This window comes from Dromaius novaehollandiae, chromosome Z (assembly GCF_036370855.1).
Source record: "Dromaius novaehollandiae isolate bDroNov1 chromosome Z, bDroNov1.hap1, whole genome shotgun sequence".
NCBI classification, from domain to species: domain Eukaryota; kingdom Metazoa; phylum Chordata; class Aves; order Casuariiformes; family Dromaiidae; genus Dromaius; species Dromaius novaehollandiae.
Genome location: NC_088132.1, coordinates 42886865 through 42905667, shown reverse-complemented (window position 1 = coordinate 42905667; position 18803 = coordinate 42886865).

Sequence of the window (18803 nt, the reverse complement as noted above, 5' to 3'; positions counted from 1 at the left end):
CACTAGAAACATGGATGAATTACTGTTTTATAGTTGCTGTCCAACCCATCTTAGTTTGGAATCCAAAGCTGGTTGCATTAGTCATTGATTACATCAGTCAACCTTTTTTTTTTTTTAGAAAGGCAACAGATCAGCTTTGTCTGAACATATGACTACACTGCAGAGGGGACCTCATTCGGACTCCCACACGACCCAGCCACCTGCTGCCCACTCAGGCACAGTGGCTGCCAACATTGCAAGGCAGCCACACACTGTGCTATGGCTTGTAAGGCTGGTTCCCAGGTGCACATCACAGCTATGTCCTCATTCCAGGATTACTCCCCATATACTAACATAACCAACATAACTAGTTCTCTGAAGGCAGAGTGGGGAAATGATCTTACTGTCTAAAGATCTGAATCTATGAATAATGGCTGAAAAACTTACACATTGGAAACTCGCCCTGATCAGTGCCACGACGTGTAAAAGAGAGGTCATAATCCTCCAGGCAGCTTGTTATTGACCTCCAAGCTGGGCAACTGAAGTGACTACATGACCATAGCTCACCACTTTGCTGTTGGAAAGTCAACTGCTAGCTCTAGCAGTGAAGCTATATCAGGCAGTCAGTTGTGAGGTTTACTCAACAGTGGTGAGTACTAGTAACACAACTGAGATGCAAACTGGCCCAGGAGAATGGGTTTCCTTGGCTGCTTTGGACCATCAGGTGCACTAATGTGCCTGTATTCTCCCTACCACGAGAAACAAGCAAACCATAAGGGAGACAAGTCCAACATCCCTCAGACCTCAGTTGACTACAAAGCCAGATTCAAATACACCCATAAAGGAGGTGCCAGGATGGGGCAGAGACTTTCCATTTATCTCTTTATATAGGCAGAGCTCTCATTTCCTTCACATAACACAGCTGCCAGTGCGATATCTGCCCTCACTCCCTTTTTAGAAAACACCATTTGCTTTCCACTGACACCCGAAATTGTACCAAGACCAGAGGTCACCTGGCAGAAGAAAGTGTAATTGCACACTTAGAAGTGGCAGGCTGGTTGCTGTGTTGCATTCAGTAGGCTGAAGGACAGTCCCTCTGCTTGCCCTATTAGCGCCCTTGCCTATTTGGTCACCAATGTGGCCAAAGGCAGGGAGGCACAACTGCACATCTTCTGGAGATGATGATGGGGGGACTTTTCAGCTTGAAGGGAGTTCAAGAAATGGCTGCTTTATAAAATTGATAAAGGAAAAACAGAGTTTCTTTGTTTATTGGGCCTACGTCTTGTCCTAGAAAGGCTGTTTCAGTAAATCAGCTACTTTCTGGTTCGTTCTTCATTCTGAGTAATGCCTGTCTTGACATATAGTCTAACCAAACAACAGCAGTAATATTAAAAGGAGCATTTTGAAAAATACGTTAGGTATACCTGCTGCCTCTACACAAATAATCATTATAAATGTAAAAAGAGCACATGTGTGTCAGACTGTGTCATGGACCAAAGAACAAGTTGAAGGATCAGCTATGGCTTGCAGCTGTGCATGACAGCAGGAAATGTTGACAAGCATATGTTCTTCTCAAATAACTTTTGTCCCAGCTCTATAATATGTGAATAACTAAGAGTCTTATCAGACATTTGACCCAGTCTATCAAGGTACTTAATGACATCAAGACTCCTTTATTCAACACTGTCACTGAGGAAATGTAAATATATTGGTAAAGTAGCACACTCTGCATTCATGTTAGCCATTCTAATTGTAATCTTGCAAATGGTGGATTAACTGAAATGACTAAACTTTTCGTGAGAATGCCTAACTGGTTAATTTATGGTCTGAACCATTATTCCAAAATTAGATTCCGCCTTTTTTCTTGCAAGGACACAGAAAACATGGTTCAATACACTAGGCATACTCTTTTTCCACTACAAATTATTTTTTGCCGAATTTGCATCAAAGCCAATCCCCTAATACAGTGAAGCCTGCAAGAGCAAACATACTATGAGAATATAGAAAATGAAGTCACAGAGAGATTTGCCTATGGTCCTCTTGGGGCTATCAATCAGAAGAAAAAATACCACATAGAAATTAACACAACTGCTGTTGATTTGTGGTTATGAGTGCCTAGTCATGTATGCATGTACAGTTATAACAACATGTGGCTATGAGTGCATAAAATGACATTTGCATTGATATCACCAGTTAAGAAAATCAAGTCCACAATTAGTACAAAAATAGATTTTAATTACAAATGAAGGTTATATAAGTGTAAGTGCAGATGGAATAATTAGAACCTTTTTAGTGAAATCCTGAATGCTTATTCATGAAGCCATAAAGAGTTATAGCAACATCTGGTTCAATGAGAGAATAGAATATTCTTCTCATTTATTAAGTACCTGCTAATGTGAAAAAGGAAACACGGTTCTGAAGTGAATCACAAGTGAATACATTGCATTTTACATTTCTGAAAATTACACTAGCATATTGCTTACCAGTCCGTCAGTGCTTTAAAGTAAGGCACTGATAAACAATGCATAAAGCAGCAAATAAATTAATTTAATCTTTTAAACCGTCTAATGTTGTCCTGCTGGTATTATGGCAAAAATGTGACATCTTGGTGAAAGATAGCACAAAGATAGAGATCACCCCTTTACAAACAGTGCACAGGGCGTCCATTAGAAGAACTGTTCACCGTTTTTTTTTGCTGTCCTTGATTTCATTCTAATAAGACATATTGGAATTCCTATATCCCTACTCATTAGTCTCTAGTCATGAGTTCAGCAGTGTGCAAACAACTTCTGTTTTAAAGAATGGCATGTTATGTACTCCTGCTCAGAGTTACTGCAGTGCTTTTATTACAAGGCAAAATTCTACTCTTAATGTTAGGCAGTTCATGACAAATAAATTTAATACATGATTTATTGCTGTTAAAGCAAAGAAATGCCCTTAATCAGAAAAACAGCAACATTTCTGGTGTTACAGCACTGATCTCAGTTGGAAATACCCCCAGAATGACTATGCCCCAAAAGTACTTGCTAAATATTATTTCTCATGGTAAGTGTGAGAACAATGAAATATAAGCTGAAATAAAATGTCTCTATATATTGTTCTTGATGGTAAATTAATTTGACATCTGATTGCAGTTCCTGTGTGAATGAAATACTGTAAGGTCTAGGAGAGTTTTACATTATTGTCTCCAGTTGAAGCTTTCTCCGTGGCTCCCCAAACACAGAGAGCAGTGTTTCATTTTGAAATAATAATAATATAAAAAAAAGCTGTACCTCAGTTTTGACTTGTAAACTGAAAACTTGGATTCCCTGAGAAAATAAAATACTACTTCACAGAGAGTTCTTTTTCAGACTGTAAATACATTAACAATTTCTAAACCTTACTCATGCACTCTGTTTATATGCCCTCCATATCTACTTCCTTGAAAAATATCTTATGAAAAAACATAACATTGACCCCAGCAACTGGCACTGTAAGAAAAGCACAAAGTATCACGAGACTTCTGCTAAAAGTCAAAAGAGCTAGCCAGAAAGAACACTCTCCTTTTGGAATGTTATTATTCCAAGGACTGTTTTTGGTAATTATTTTACCTTTTCTTTCCTTTTTCAGTCTCACTCTAACTATATCTACTTACAAGGTTATTGAGAGTTATTATTTAATATCTAAATATACTTTTTGCTGCTTTTCTTATAGCTCAGAGACCCCCAAGGATTCCTGTGGGTGAAAGTGATGCCATCTAAATACAGCTTAGTTTCACACTACTTCATTCTAACTCAGTTTAATTTAGGAGTGTAGATGGATCCTCCTAAATCTCCTGTATTTCTACACAAATTCCAGGATAAAATAAGACGGAGCTGTCTTAACAGCTCTCAACAGTGTAGGCACAACTGAACTTTGCTGACCCACCGTGGGGCAGAGGTGGGCTCTGGCCAAAACCCAGATTCCCTTGCTATGGGAATGGGAGTGGGAAAGCCATGCACTGCCCCATTGCCTTGGCCTGAGGAAGTGGGGCTGGTGACTGCTGCAAGGGCCACTGCACACCTCTGCACAGCAGCAGCGGACACCGGTCATTCCAGAGCCCTGGCACAGACAAAACAGCAGGGCCAGGGATATTCTGCTTCCCCACAACAATTGTCTGCTTTAGGCAATGGGTCTTTTTTGCCTATGCCCATGGCTGGCTCTGAAATAACACTTTAACACCATAGCAGCTTGTGAGTTGATCTGAATAGATTTAAACCCAGAACCAGTTACAAGTCACAGACAAAACTCATTCCAGATAAAATGGTCCCTGTGCCACTGTAAAAAGATGATGGGCAAGTTGTGAATGAGAGATATTTTAGGATACACTTGCCAGGCAGAAGAGTTTTGTTTATTTTACTGTTCTGAGACATTGAGTATCATTTCCTTTTGAGCAGCAGGTTACCTGCATTTGGGGACTCATTTGGAAAGATCAAACTAGTGAGAAGCATCCATGTTTTCTTCACACTGGAGGTCTATTTACTAAAAATGTTTCATGAGTTGCATGCTTGGATTGAAGAGATCAATCTTAGTAAAGCCATAAAGCAGCATTAACAGCATGAAAGAGCAAACTGAGATACGACGAAATTAGTCTGAGGCTTGGTAACCTTGTTGCTCTGAAGAAAGGGAGCCCTGAGTTTAAATTTGGGAGTCTTTATTCCCTTTACAGGCAGCAATTATTACATTTTATATAGACATAGGTTCACTACCTAAAAAAATAAAATAAAGAAAGCACCAGAAAGAAGCCTTATGAGTTTTACAAAAAGGGCATAGAAGTTCTCTGAATTTCCATACAACTGAAAGTAACTACATTCTCTGGTGTACCTATCCCGAATAGTTTTAGTTCAATTTAACGTCTAACAACTTATTTTTTGCATTACATAGGAACAGATTGACAGTGAAAGGTGCCTTCTCCCCATTTTTCACAGAAGATGAACTCTTTAAGTATATATAGTTTTTCTGCCGTCTGCCAAATAATGATAGCATTTTTTATCATCCCAATTATCTAATCTATTTCTGTATTTCTTTAAATACCTGTTTGTACACCTCCAAAATACTAAAAATATAAATGACCATAAGACTCTCTCTCAGTCTCTGTCTCCTTTCCTTTCACAAGATGAGTAAGGAGTAGCTTTACTGTTCCATACTGTGCTGGTATATTGTCCATGTTTGTCATGGAGTGGTTGTGGTTCTGAATCATTTTAAGGCAAAGTTAAAGGAATAATTCTTTGTAACAGAAGATCTTGGGAATTTTTGTTTCAGAAAGGAGTCATCTGGAAAGGTTCAGCAGCTATGAAGCTCTGTTTTTGTCTCTTCTAAGCATACTCCTATTTTATCAATCAAGTAGACTGCAGATGTTGCAGAAGGTCTCTGTCAAAGGCTATTTCTGAGTACTAATCCCATGAAACAATTGGAATCACAACACTGCACAACCATTATTTTCAAAAGGAAGTGAATTCAGAAAAGAGAATACCAGCATAAACTAATCATAATGATTTGTACAGCAAAGGCAACATGCATTAATACTTGCTGGAGCTTTATCAGAGTCTGTAACTTTATTCCTGGATGTAATGGCTGACTGTTTTCTCTCTTCCACCAGTTTTGCATTTGTTGCATTATGTTCACTGGAGTATACTTTCAATTTATAATGGTCTGAAATAAGAGCTAGGGCCAATGAGAAGCCATAACCAGTGCCCTAAAGTTGATAAATAAGTGGTGTGATCACAGGAACCAGATCTGCCACCAAGAGGATTGAAGTTGGGCACTGCTTCCATTTTGTATCATTTTTGTTAAGCAATCGGAAGGTAGGTATGACTAATAGTGTGGAAAGTTATCAGTGCCAGATACTCAAAAACACTTTTATGTTCCTGACACCACTACTTTAGCTTGGCCTGAACTGAATAGGGAGAGAATATATTTTATCTTTGCTAGAATCACATATTGTTCCTATTACGATTTTCTTACCTTGCCACCATAGCTTTCTCAGCATATCTATAGAGATCATGAGCTATGACAGAGAAGACTGCATGATTAAGGACACCACATTCAGAATTAAAAGATAGTAGCATGGTTTTGCATAATGCCTATTTATTCTTGCTCTCATTTGAGCGCAAAGACCTGTGCTATGCTCGGTATTTTCACTATGCCCCACGGCCTGTCAGAAATGGAGAAGGAATGAGGAGGAACAGGTTTGCCAGACATATGGAGAATTAATACACTTTATATATATATATATGTATAAAGAAAAAAGTCATCAAAAAGAGCTGTTTCTGTGTCTTTCTCTGGTCTGAACTCTGGCTGCCAGGGATCCCAGATGTAAGCAGCTAAGAGGTGGTGGCAGATGGCTTTTCTCAGTTTCTTGTTAGCTTGCTGACTTGTATGTGTAGTATTGTTTTATGGGAAAAGGTGGATTCCCTTCAGGACCAAGGGATTTCTAGTATCTATTGGGATATTAGATGCTCTCTGCTTGCTTTAGTAATCTAGAAAGGGACTAATTTAGAATAGAAAACAGTTCCACAGTTGCTATCAGGGCTTCTGTTGTGACTAGGCCTGCTGTTTGGAAAATAGTTATTTTACTTCTGGACTTACAGTTAGCTGGCCATAACAGAGGTAGGCAATGTTATTTTCCAGGGGAAATAAATTCCTCACAGAGATTCTTAGGATGAATTTAGTTTACATAACAATTTCTTGTCTGGAAAAGTTTAGTGGGGTACCATCTTTGTCTTTCTGTGAGAGAAAAAGAAAGAATGGCTGGTCCCCTTCACACCATCGGCATAGGCTTGTTGAACTTTTTCATGTCTCAGGCTCCTCAGGTGGAGTTTTCTAACAAAATGCAAGTCTTTTATATACTGTATAGCTAATAATGAAGTATGGTAAATAATATTGAAGTACATTATTGTTTTATATCCAGTTGATTTTGAGAGAAGTGCTAAAAGTCTAGAGTAAATCATATTTATTCAACAATTTGAACTCCAATGAGAGCAATCTTCCTTGATTGTGTATGCTTGCCTGTAAATATCTTACTTTTCCAAAGTGAGAAAAAACACAATTTGGAAATAATTTAGCATATTCGCAGACTGTAAAGCTGGTGTCCTGAAAACATTAAAAAGAAATTGGAACAACATTACTGAAGTTATTAAAACTGCAGCCCACTTCAAATATTCTGTCCCAGCTCTATGCTAAAAGAGAATTCTGATTAGACTTCTTTGCTGATAAGCCTCTTATCTGTTGTTCAAAGATTTTTATAAAAATCTAAATGATAAATTAAGATTTTAATTTATTGTGATCACTTGTAGGGTCTCTAGTCTTGATGAAAATGACAATGAATACACTACACATCTCAATGTTTGATAACATCCCTAAAGTTCTGAAGCTGTTGTGCCATTCTTCTCTGGAAAATATTATCATGTTTTTATTCAAAACATAAGGCTGCTACTTTGAGTTGATACCAGTTTCATTTTACATATGCTGTTATTCTAAAAAATTCTTTTATGTCTAAAAAACCACGTATTACTGATACTATTAAGAACCTTTTCTGGAGCTGTAGCAAGACAATTTTCTGTCCATGCACGTCGTTAACTGTTAATTCTCAAGAAAAAGAATAGTGTCATTTGTACTTCTGTTTTTAGAAGGCTCCTTAAATCCCAGTACAGGATTGAATCTTCCACAATTCACATGGCAGGGATGACACAAAGATCTGTGTACTGTATTTCATCCAAAAGAATAAGCATGGAAGTTTTGAACACTGGCTTCACAAATCAACATTGCAGTATTCTTTCTATCAGAACTATGAAGTGCTTTTTTATAACTCTAGTTATGCAGAGCAGAAAGGAGAAAAATGAAAGGGCAATACATTTAGAGAGAATGAATTGCACTGGCCTCTTCTCTCACCCCAAGCTTTGTTCTTTGCTTTGATGTTACCATAGCACACATTCTATCCACCTCTAACAGTAGCAGAAGGGTGAAATTCTTGGATCTTTGTGAGAATCCTTTTTGTCTGTGTGAAGTTGCTGGTTGTTTCACCCATGGCTGGTTAAAGGGAGAGATGTTGTAAGAAAGAAACTGAGATTGAATTGTTCTTGTCCTTCATGGAGCAGCCTTAGCTATCTTGTTTAAAAGTTTTAGTGTCTCCAGCAGAAGTGGTTTCAGCATCCAGATCTTTTAAGCCATTCTTTCTCTCCTTCTCTTTCTTTTTTGTTCACCCTTGTGCCACAGCTTTCTCTGTCTCAGAGCTATCAGATTTTCAGCACTATCTGTAGCTGATAGCAAACTAATAAACTTACCTACACTCAACACCTGCAAGTTCTTGTCAACCTGACACCACTGGTGCCCTAGATGGTGGCAAACATGTAAGTACTGCTAAGCTGTAATTGTACAGTGTTATGCCAGAACTCTTCAGAAATGTAATGTGAATGCAAATGTCCTCAATGGAAGTGCTGCCCACACTGATGATAAAGCTCTTGTCAAGAGGAAAAACCAGTGTCTCCTGAAATTCTGATGTTGTCTCCAAGACATGCCTGAGAGCTTGTCTAGTCTAAGTGCTTAAGCTCAGCACTTGTAATAGTCAAAAACAGGCTAATTCACATTTCTCATCAGGTCAGTAACTAACCTTTGCCACTTTTGCAAGCAACTTAGCTACAGTTCCCTGGAAGCACAAGAACATTCTTAAAGCAAAGTGTGTATACTTTTTTTAATTAAAAGACATTGCCACAGAAGGGAAAGAGAAAAAGGCCGTTTAGAACATTTTTAATAGCATTCATAGCTAAAAATGGTGATGCCTTTCCCCTACTGGATAAACAGAAAACCCATGAGAATTTGTCTAAAGATGATTAGAAAAAGAAGCTGAAAACAAAACTGAAAGCCTGAATATATCATTCCTCATATATCACTTGCACTGCTTCAGCACTCTAGTGAAGAAAAAGACTAAATTCAATGGAAGGAATATTGAAACTTTCTAATACAAGCTCTGCAGAAACACCTTAACACCTCTGTAATTTATGACCTGAACAAACGGCAGCAACTCAGCTAAGGAAGTGTCAAATGCAGCTTGCTCTGAAGGCATTAGAAGATACAAATATAATCAGGAATGGATTGAATTAAAGTTTGCTTAAATTACTACTGGGGCAGTTGGAGCAGGTACAAAAGAGAGGTTTCACTGATCTCAGAGAATGCAACTCTAAGCAGCAACTGAGAAATCAAACAGGAGTTTTAATGGGGCGAGTTGACAGACTTGAGCACAATTTTCATGCCAGGCCTTCTCCCTCAAATGAATTCAATTGGCAAAATCAAAAGAAGTATGGATAGATACATTTGTAAGACAAGTAATCCTTGGAGAAATAGTCTTAATGGTGAGGCTTATTAAACATCCATGATAAAGAGAAACTAAAATAGAAGATTTAATGGAAATGCCACTATAGCAAAATAATTCTTCCGGCAGCTATGAGACAGATACTCATGAAAGCTGTAATGAGTTTGATGAGTAACTTGCTTTTAATCAACCAGCTTTTTCATGATGGCTTTTTAAAACATGCAGTTTGGTAATAACACAAGCAAAATTTTTAAAGTAGCAGCTGGAGAACATGGCAGGAAACCTGAGGTAAGAGACGTCAAAAAATACTACTTGTCTGCATATCAGTCAGTTGTTCGGTAGTCTGGCTTACCCACATCCTGATTACATATTAAGTGATTTGTTAAATAGCCAGATTTGTTCAGTTCACCACAAGAGTTTGATTAGCACTGTGCCAATAATTTAGCACTTTCAACAAAAAGCCTAAAAATTTGCTAGCAGCCAGTTCTTTCTGGGTCCAGTGGCATAGTATCCATGACCCTAAATGCTGTCACACTCTGTTCTTACTTTGCTATTAGAGAGCACAGGCTCAAAATGAACGTTCTTATGCAGTCACATGAATTTTAGGCATTTCCAAAACAATTTCTCATCACTGAATGCAGTATCTCAGTGAAGGAGTGTCCATTTTTGTCTCTTTTCAGATTGAATTTCTGGACAGCTGTGGGTAGAAATTACACAAGGACACCTTTTAAGTATGTCACTCTCTCCCTCTAGGGTAATCATGTTTGGGCACTGGTCTGTGTAGGTAAAGTTTGTGCTGAGACATCCCTGGGAGTAGGATCTCAGAAGTCTTAGGCAGAGCAGTTCACTGAAAAGTCAAAATGAGTTGCTGATAGGAGGGGACACCAAGTTCCTCTGCCCTGACAATTCTCAGATTCCTATCTACCTGTACCTGTACAGAGGTAAACTGCTAGGGTCCTGGAGAACTCCACAGTAGCTACACAGGAGCTATGGCAGTCACAGACCAACTTAGGAGGGTTTATTGAAGCACAGTTTTCAACTTGAATGCCTACTTTTTCCTCAAGTTTCACTACAGGCACCTAATCTTCTGTAGGTTTTTTGGACTGAAAAATCTTGGCACCTAGACTGACTCTCTTATCCCTCCTGACAGGTGATATCTGAACAGGTCATCTTCCCTTAGACTGCACACTTGAAATTCAGACTTGGAAACCTGTTCCTTTCCACTACAGCCAGCTCACTGGCCTTCCAAGGGAATGAGAGATCATCCAGGCTGAAGAACATGACACTATCCCTCCTCAACCCTCTGATGAAGCAAGTGCTTTTCCTAATGGTGTTTTCTTCCTGCTCAAGAAGAATGATGTAGCGATAAAAAGAACGACTTTGTTCTGGACAGTCTCAGTGTTTTAGATGCAAAGAAATATTTGCAAAATACAATGGTACATACAAACCATCAGCAAAGTATGCAGATGTACATTAATCCCTCACTAGTTTGTTGGCCAAACTATTTTCCAGTACTAGCAATCTAGAATTCGACCAGGTCCTGTCACAGACCACATGCTCTGCGATGTAATGCAGTGATGTTGGCAGTGGCATATTCTTTTGTCGGGCTTCCCTACATGAGAACTCGTTTCTTTATAATCAATGTCCTCTCTTCAGTTTATCAGCAGCATCCCAGTGCTGACCTGAGTCCCAAATCCATACTGAACCCTATTGCACTAGATACTGAAATAATAAAGAGCAGCAGACAGTCCTTTTCCAGAGTTTATCATGTACTTGAGGCAAGTCACAAGCAGGGAGAACTGGGAGAGAAGACACAAAAATTGTGGGTAGGACTGTGCAGTTGCAGTGACTCAGCCTATGTAATTAGGATTACATGGTGGCTTTCATGTTATTACTCTATATAAGGGGGAGTGCACAGGAGGAGCACCAAGGAGGCTTTGAGAAGCTAGAGCCTTTCCTCAGGATCTTTGTGCCCACAGGAATGAGTAATTCACTCGTGTACTCTTCCCCAGTTCATTTCTCAGGACACAGCTTTCAGCACCCTACCCACAACACTGACTCAAAACAAGAAGGGCTGGCAGTCCCATGCTACAGAGATTGCTGGGCTGCATGAGGAGGAAGGGATTACCTGCCTAATTCTGGCTCCAAGTAAATGTTTCTCTTTTATTTATGTACACTCAAATATTAGGTTGCTTCAGTAAATGAAAGAGTACAGTGTGGGTTTGTGAGCATGTGACAGATGACAATTAACTGCAATACTTCAGTGCAGCCAAGGGTAAATAGAGGTCAAGAGAGTTTATCTGCTTCTAATTTCAGCAAGAACAAGTTTATCTAGTTCTCATATACACCAAACAATGAATTCATCCCACTTTTTTCATTTACCACTTCACTACTAATATAATGGTAGCTAAATAATATATTGCAATGGCAAAGAAACTCACAAAGACAGCTGACTGTGTACTCAGTTTTTTGCTAAATGTATTTTCAAGAATTTAATTTAAAAGATTTAGTGTTTTTGAATAGACACTTTGAAAAGAAACTTGTTCCAGTGACTCTTCAAACAATAGCTTTCTTAATATTTTCTTATAGATGAATGTCTTTAAGAAATGATCTCAGATACTTTAAAGGATCCAAGTTATACTTTCACATTAGATCACTATGCACAGATCTCTCTAATGAATGGTTTGTATGTGATAGAATCCCAACCATCTTAGTGAAAATAAATACTGGCACATCAAATCCTGAAACACATCTGGTTAAACACAATACTTTCTGCAAAGGGGAGGTCTTCTGTTCATTCATTTAGAAGGCTCCAAATACAGGATTATATTCGGAAAACAAAAATAAGTAATTCCCAAGGAAATACAATAGTTTGGATTTGGGAATAGGGTAACCAGTAGCAACTGCTTTTTTCTCTCAGTGGTGATGTAGCAATATTTGTTACTTGAAATGATTGCTTTCAAAGGAGTCAAAGAAGACGAGTCTTTCAGACAAAATCAAACACACTAGAATAAAATCATATACTAGGAATTAGTCAGATGATAAAACATTAACAAATTCAGAAACATCAAGTGCATTTCTCTATATGACATTTCTACTGCAGTAACATAAACATCTCCAGTTAAACAATAAAAGGTTTCTTTATGACACAACAGCTGACTTTACAGTGATCTCCGTTCTCAAGTCATGATCTTGAAAAGCAACTTTTATACTGATAGCAAAGACACCAGTAAGCTGATGGAATTTTATGTTGTTTTATGACTGGCATTGAAATGTTCAAGCTACTGTAAGAAACCCTAGTATTGTAATTCACAACTTTACCCTTGAAATCTGGCAGTACTTTTTAGCCTCTACTGAAAGAAAATCACTGGAGATAAAACACCAGCCTTGCTTACCCCTTCTCACAAATAGGGCACTACCATAGAAAATACTATTTTCTTTTAAAGCATAACAGCAATGTTCATTTTTGCTTCATCTCATCTCAGTCAAGAAGACTATTTGTTTATATATTTTGATAAAATCTTGATGGCAACCAAAACCAAAACCAAAATTAAATGTCATACTGAAATGGCCATTGAAATAAGAAGTGTTAGACAATATTTTTTGTTGAGAGATTCTTCATTCTCTGTTTATAGTTCTTGAAATAACAATAGTCATTCCTATTACTAGACACAAATCAGTCATTCTAGACCTTTTACTGCACTTTACAATACCTAATAAAAGGATACAGCCATAAACATGTTGACATAAACAATTTTCTGCAGTGGAAAGGAAAAGAACCACAAGCTGGGGGAGAGGTGATATGAATGTAGAGGGGACAGATACAGATGCCTATTCATGATAGGGAACTAGAAGAAGAGGAAAACAGGGAGCTGCCTGTGGGAAGAAAGATGCTCAGGAGAACAAGGGGCATGAGGTGACAGATGGGGACAGAGCTACTTAGGGAACAGGGAAAAAAGGTCTGGAACTAAAACTAGGACTGTAAAACTAGGACTGCAAAATACAGGTGCCCATCTCCTACTGGTAAAACCATGTAGAGCCATAAAACCTGTAAAGCCAGTAAAGCCATAAAACCTACTAGCCAAACAACATAAAAGAGAATGACTTTCTAATGGTTATCATATGCCACGTTCTGGAGAGGACCATATGGTTACAGAGTCTTGTGCTTCTTCCTGTGTCTAGTTTATACTTTCTTCCTCAACTGCTCTTATCTTCCCTTATTCCCAGCTCTGGCCTCTCTTTCTTCCTAGCTAGTCTATTATGAGTCTATCTCTAGTCTATCTCTCTCTCTCTCTCTCTATCTCTAGTCTATCTCTATCTCTCTGTCTACGTATTTCTTCTCCCTGCTGTTAATCACCTTCCCCTAGCTTTTTTTTCTGCTTTCCCCCATGATCCATCTCTTCCTCTTTTCCTCTCCTGCTTTCCTGATATCCGTTCCTCAGATCTTTGCCCCAGAGACAGGCCACTTGCCCTGTCTCCTCAGCCAGCGTGGCTGCCTGCCAGAGGAGCTCAGCACACGGCTCTGGAGGAGAGCTGCAGCAGGCATGTTCCAGTCATCTCACAGGAGCTGCAGGTGGACACAGCGTGTTCCACGCTTGGAAGTCAACATCCAAACTCTGACAAGTCCCCACTGAGCTCCTGAGAACTGACTTTTTTTAAGATTTTTCATTCCCAGAAGTACCTTTCTGCAGTGATGGCAAAAGGCACATTTTGGTTGGGAACTCCCACCCTTCCTGACAAATTTCAGAGCCTTGCTTCCATGCATAGCCATGCAGAACTGCAACTGAATGACTGTATGGCTTATGGAACATGGGGGGAACAAAAGTATTTTTGCCTCATATAGTTCTCAGATACGGCTGACATTTCCCAAATGTTCTAGTCTGAACATATAAAAATTGATTAGATTATAAGCTAATAAACACAAGATTTTATAAGGCAACATGTCAGGCAAAAATAAAGATAGGTTTCAACTACTTGCCCCATCTAAAATACCATGCTCTGTTGTGAGCAAAGAGATAGCTGAAGAACTTAAATGCAAAGGCTGGGAGGAAGTGTTTAGAAGAGATAAGCAAGTATAATGAAATAAAATTAAGAAATGGAAAACCTATAGCAAGGAAAAAAATCTTCCCAGCATTGAAATTTGAGTAACTGTAGAATATTGTTCCTTTGGGGATGGTGTAAGACCCATGACTCATCACCTGGCCTATAAAAATAGGTTAGACAAAACATTAGAAACATATGTCCGGCAAAATAACCCTGTGCTCTCAGAAGGATGAACCAGATGACCTAAAATGACTTTTCCATCTGTAGCATCCATGGATCTAAGTGAAATTCTGCACAGGATTTAAGATCCTGTGTTTGAATAAACCAGAATCCTCACCGAAAGACCTCGTTCTGTCATCAGTGCCCATACCAAGTAGCACCTTGCTACAAAGCAGCCCTCTGTCCTCCAAATTCCCCCCAAAATTGTCTTCCAAGGAAAGAAGATCATGGAAGAGAAGAAAATAAATGCAAAATTCCTTGCATGGCAATGCAGAAAGCATCTGAATTTCTCTCCTGAACAAAAGGGAAGGAAAGGCTAGGAAGGGAAAGGAAGAGGCAAGCACATGATATACTGGAAAATCTGATCTGAAAATGGTGGATAGTTACCCAGGTCAGCACCTCATCCTGCAACACTATTTCTCCTTCCCATGGAGCAGTTCTACTGGCTCAGAGACCCTGTCATACTGATTACTCACCAGCAAATATACTGATTACTCACCAGCAAATATACACCCCCTCTCCCTTTAGTGAAAGAATCTTCGGAAGGTGCTTCAATGATGATTCAAGAAGCAGAATTAATTTACAGTTTAAAGGGCTATATAAAGTGCTGTCCTTAGCAGCACTCCTAATTGGCATGGGTATCCTGCACTATTTGAAAGGTCAAATACAAAGCTGCTACAAAGAGCTCCTTGCAGCAGAGGAAGCAGATTGCTCAGTAGAAGGCAAAACAGAGGGTGCTAAGGCTTTCCATAGTCAGTCATAACAGTGCAAATGCTATACTTCCTGCAAAGAGAGCATCATGTCTCACTGCAACAGAATTGAAAAAAGAGTATGTTCAAAGCAAGGTTTAATAAGGGGAATCCAAAAATTTGCGTTGGTTGATGGACAGAATGCAGTTTAAGAAATGCATTTCTTACAATCACCGTTTTTATTCCTAAGAGTTTTCAGAACTAGCCATTTCAAATGAATCATGCAGGTGAATTCCAACACTTAATGGGAATGAAATGCAAAAAAAAGAGACACTTCAGTTGTCTCCTAAGGGTGAGCTTTTAATATTATCTGATTTAACATTAAGTTCCAGCATTTTGACTGGCTCCTGAAATTACCATTCAAATCATGGGAAATATATGAAAATCTGGCCCTTTGGTTTTCACCAGACCAAACATATAAACGTAACCCTGGGGCGAAAGCACTATTTCTGGAGGTCCAGTTTCTGGCCAGCCTGATATGCAACCTCTACCATTCCAATTCTGCATGGAATAAGCAGTGTTCTGTGACTGGTGGCTACAGTTGGATGATAGGCATGGATGTGTCTCCCCAAAATCTAAGCTTTATTTGATGCTTAAATGGGTGGAGCCAGACCTTCCTGAAAATCTTAGACTAGCTGCTTCATACACCTTTATGTCTAGTGGATTTAGTCAATACAAGTGTTTGCATTTGACAACATTTATACATGGCTGATGATCAAAACTGCTGCTTCTCCAAAACTACTTCCAACACTAACAGCAATATCCTGAGAGGTGGTAAACTTCCCTAGCGAGGGAGTTATGATGATCAGTACTAGCTTCCTGAGGAGCCTCCTGCATTCATCCTTCCCCTTTTGTCCCCCTACAGTATAATATTGAATAAGATTCTAGTAACTGACATTTGCCTATAATCTCATACTTAAGTTTTACACAGCTTTTAGTTTTACAAAAGTTGCCAACTAATTACAGGGCTTGAGTTTCCACACTTAAACTGGAGTTGAATTTTGCATTTAAAGCAGGGACTCAGCCACTTTCACTGTGCATTAGGAAAGGAGCATATCTTTCAAAACTATGACATTATTCTCCATTTTCTGAAATGTATAGCTAGTAAAGCAAAGAGCATAAAAGAAAGGTTGCGGGGATTTTGTCCTTTCTTCTTTAAGGCCAATGAAAAGAAAGGAGAAGCTGGCAGTGACAGAACACAGAGCAACAGAACTGCAGATGACCTGAAGATTGGCATGACAAAGATGAGAAGGTGCAGAGGCAGTAGGATATATGTTATCTCTGCAGAGGTACCTGGCACAAGCTATTTCTGTGAATGGTTTGACCTGATTCAGTCTGCTAACAAATGATGAGATCCAAGATTGGAGGCAGCTTGAGAGAATAGTGGAGTTTAATAGGCACTTGTCACAGCAATGGAGCAGAAAAAGTGCAGATAACCTAAGACTGAGGGATACCTGCTATAATACCCTGGGCTAGAAAGATTACCACTGGAAGAATGTAACTACAGAGAAAAGAGAGGAAGAAAGCTATCAGAGGAAAGCTGTTGTTGAGGCGGAGAATGGCTGCACTAAGGAGAGATGGGCAGAAACAAAAAATGAGAACTAAGATGCAGCTCATCCCCAAGAAGAGAGGAAGAAACAATGAAACTAGGAAAGGATTAAACTGAAGGTGGCATAAGGATGATAGACAGAAAATCATGAAAGAGAAGACCAAACACAGAATGATCTGCAAACAGAAGGAAGAACATGCAGGGGAGGAATTTCATACTAAGAGCAGAAGAAGCAGGTTTATATGACTCCTTAAGAAAAATTCATGGGTCTGTCCCCAGAGCAGATGCAGACAACCAAAGAATGGGCTGTCTGCCAGGATTAAAAATGTGGGCATCTCTCAGAAAGAGATCATCATAGGAGTGGAGGAGAATGTATTGGGACACATGACACTGACAGACTCCCACTGGAATGACTCAGAGACAGTTATACACAACTTGGGACGATTGGGAAAGAGATGGGGGCCTCAGTCTCCAGTGGAAGTTTTTTAGTCCAAAAGGTGGATCATTAGTGTGCTCCAATACAGTAGGTCTTATGGCATTTTAGCTTCATGATGGAAGGACTTAGAAGTGGTCTTTTGCCATAGTTCTGCTAAAAGTTGATGGGTAAGTACCCTTCATTCCACATAAACAAAGGAGAAAACACTAGACAACACAACTCTTTGTCTCTCAATATCAGAAGAGGAAGTGTTACCACCTAACCCATAAATTAGCATGGCAGATCTTAAGACCTGTGACCCACTGTACTTTTCAGGAGACTGAGTGCAAATGTCGTGGGCAGGCAAGGACTGTTAGAAGCTATGGACATTTGGAAATGCCTAAATGGAACAGGGGAAATGCATGCCAACCCCGTGCCTAGAAGGTATATACAGGAGAAAAAAAAGAAAAACCCTTAAAAGAAAATGAATGTTACTTCATAGATGTTTCTGGGTTCTTTTTGCTTCTCCTATATTCAGAGACACAAAACTTGAACTCATTGTTCTGTTAACAAACGAAATTGCCTCAAAGCATGCAACTTACTTAGGGCATCTCTCATCCTACTGGCAGTTCTTAAGAATCCACCCATCAATTAAATACTTGGGTTGAAAACAGGAACAGTAAATTAACGCTAGCTGTGGGGACTCCTCAAAAATATCTTACTCCACTTAGGCAGTTCTCACTGATGAATGCTACAGTGAATGTAAATAGGATAAAAGCCTGTGATAGTTCACATCTGTTTTTCATGCCACTACATGAAATTAATTTTCCCAGGTCTCGGTTTTAAGACATAGTCATTCTTCTCAAGTATGCTGAATTTTGATATTGTTTAAAATAAAAAATAAAACCCTCATCTTTTAAATATCCATTTTGCCAAGAAATAAAGAATCCATGTGTGCTTTGGGGTTATTATTTCCAGGTTCTTTTTCCATCTTTAGCAAACACAGGCTCTGTTCTCAAGCTCCAGAATAAATTGAGAAAATTAAGATCATAGTTCTGATTAATGTTTCTGATTAATGTCTAAAATGGCAAGTGAGAAACTTCATCTTGTGATAGGTTTAATCACTTACCATTTTTAAGCACTACTAAATGCTAGTACCAGGCATTGGTATTAAAATATCCACTCTAAACTTACTTTACCTGAGGGGAGTAGAAACTTTTTTTGGAAACTCAGTGCATTTTTATCTGTTCCTACACAAAATATGTTAGATTTGGCAGTGGAAGAAGGGGATTGTTTTAGGTGCTGATGATAAATGAAGGCAGCTCATTTATAAAAGAAATGTATTATGTGTCATCGAAATAGAGGTCATCTTCTCAAATAATGTAAAGCTAAATATCTTTGGAACCTTTGAAAGCTTTTGGGGGAAATTTCCTCTGCAACCCACCCCAAGCTGAAGCTGTGACTATTTAAGGTATATATGTTCCAGCATCCCTTTCCTTTGCCCCTTTTAGCTTGGCCCACATT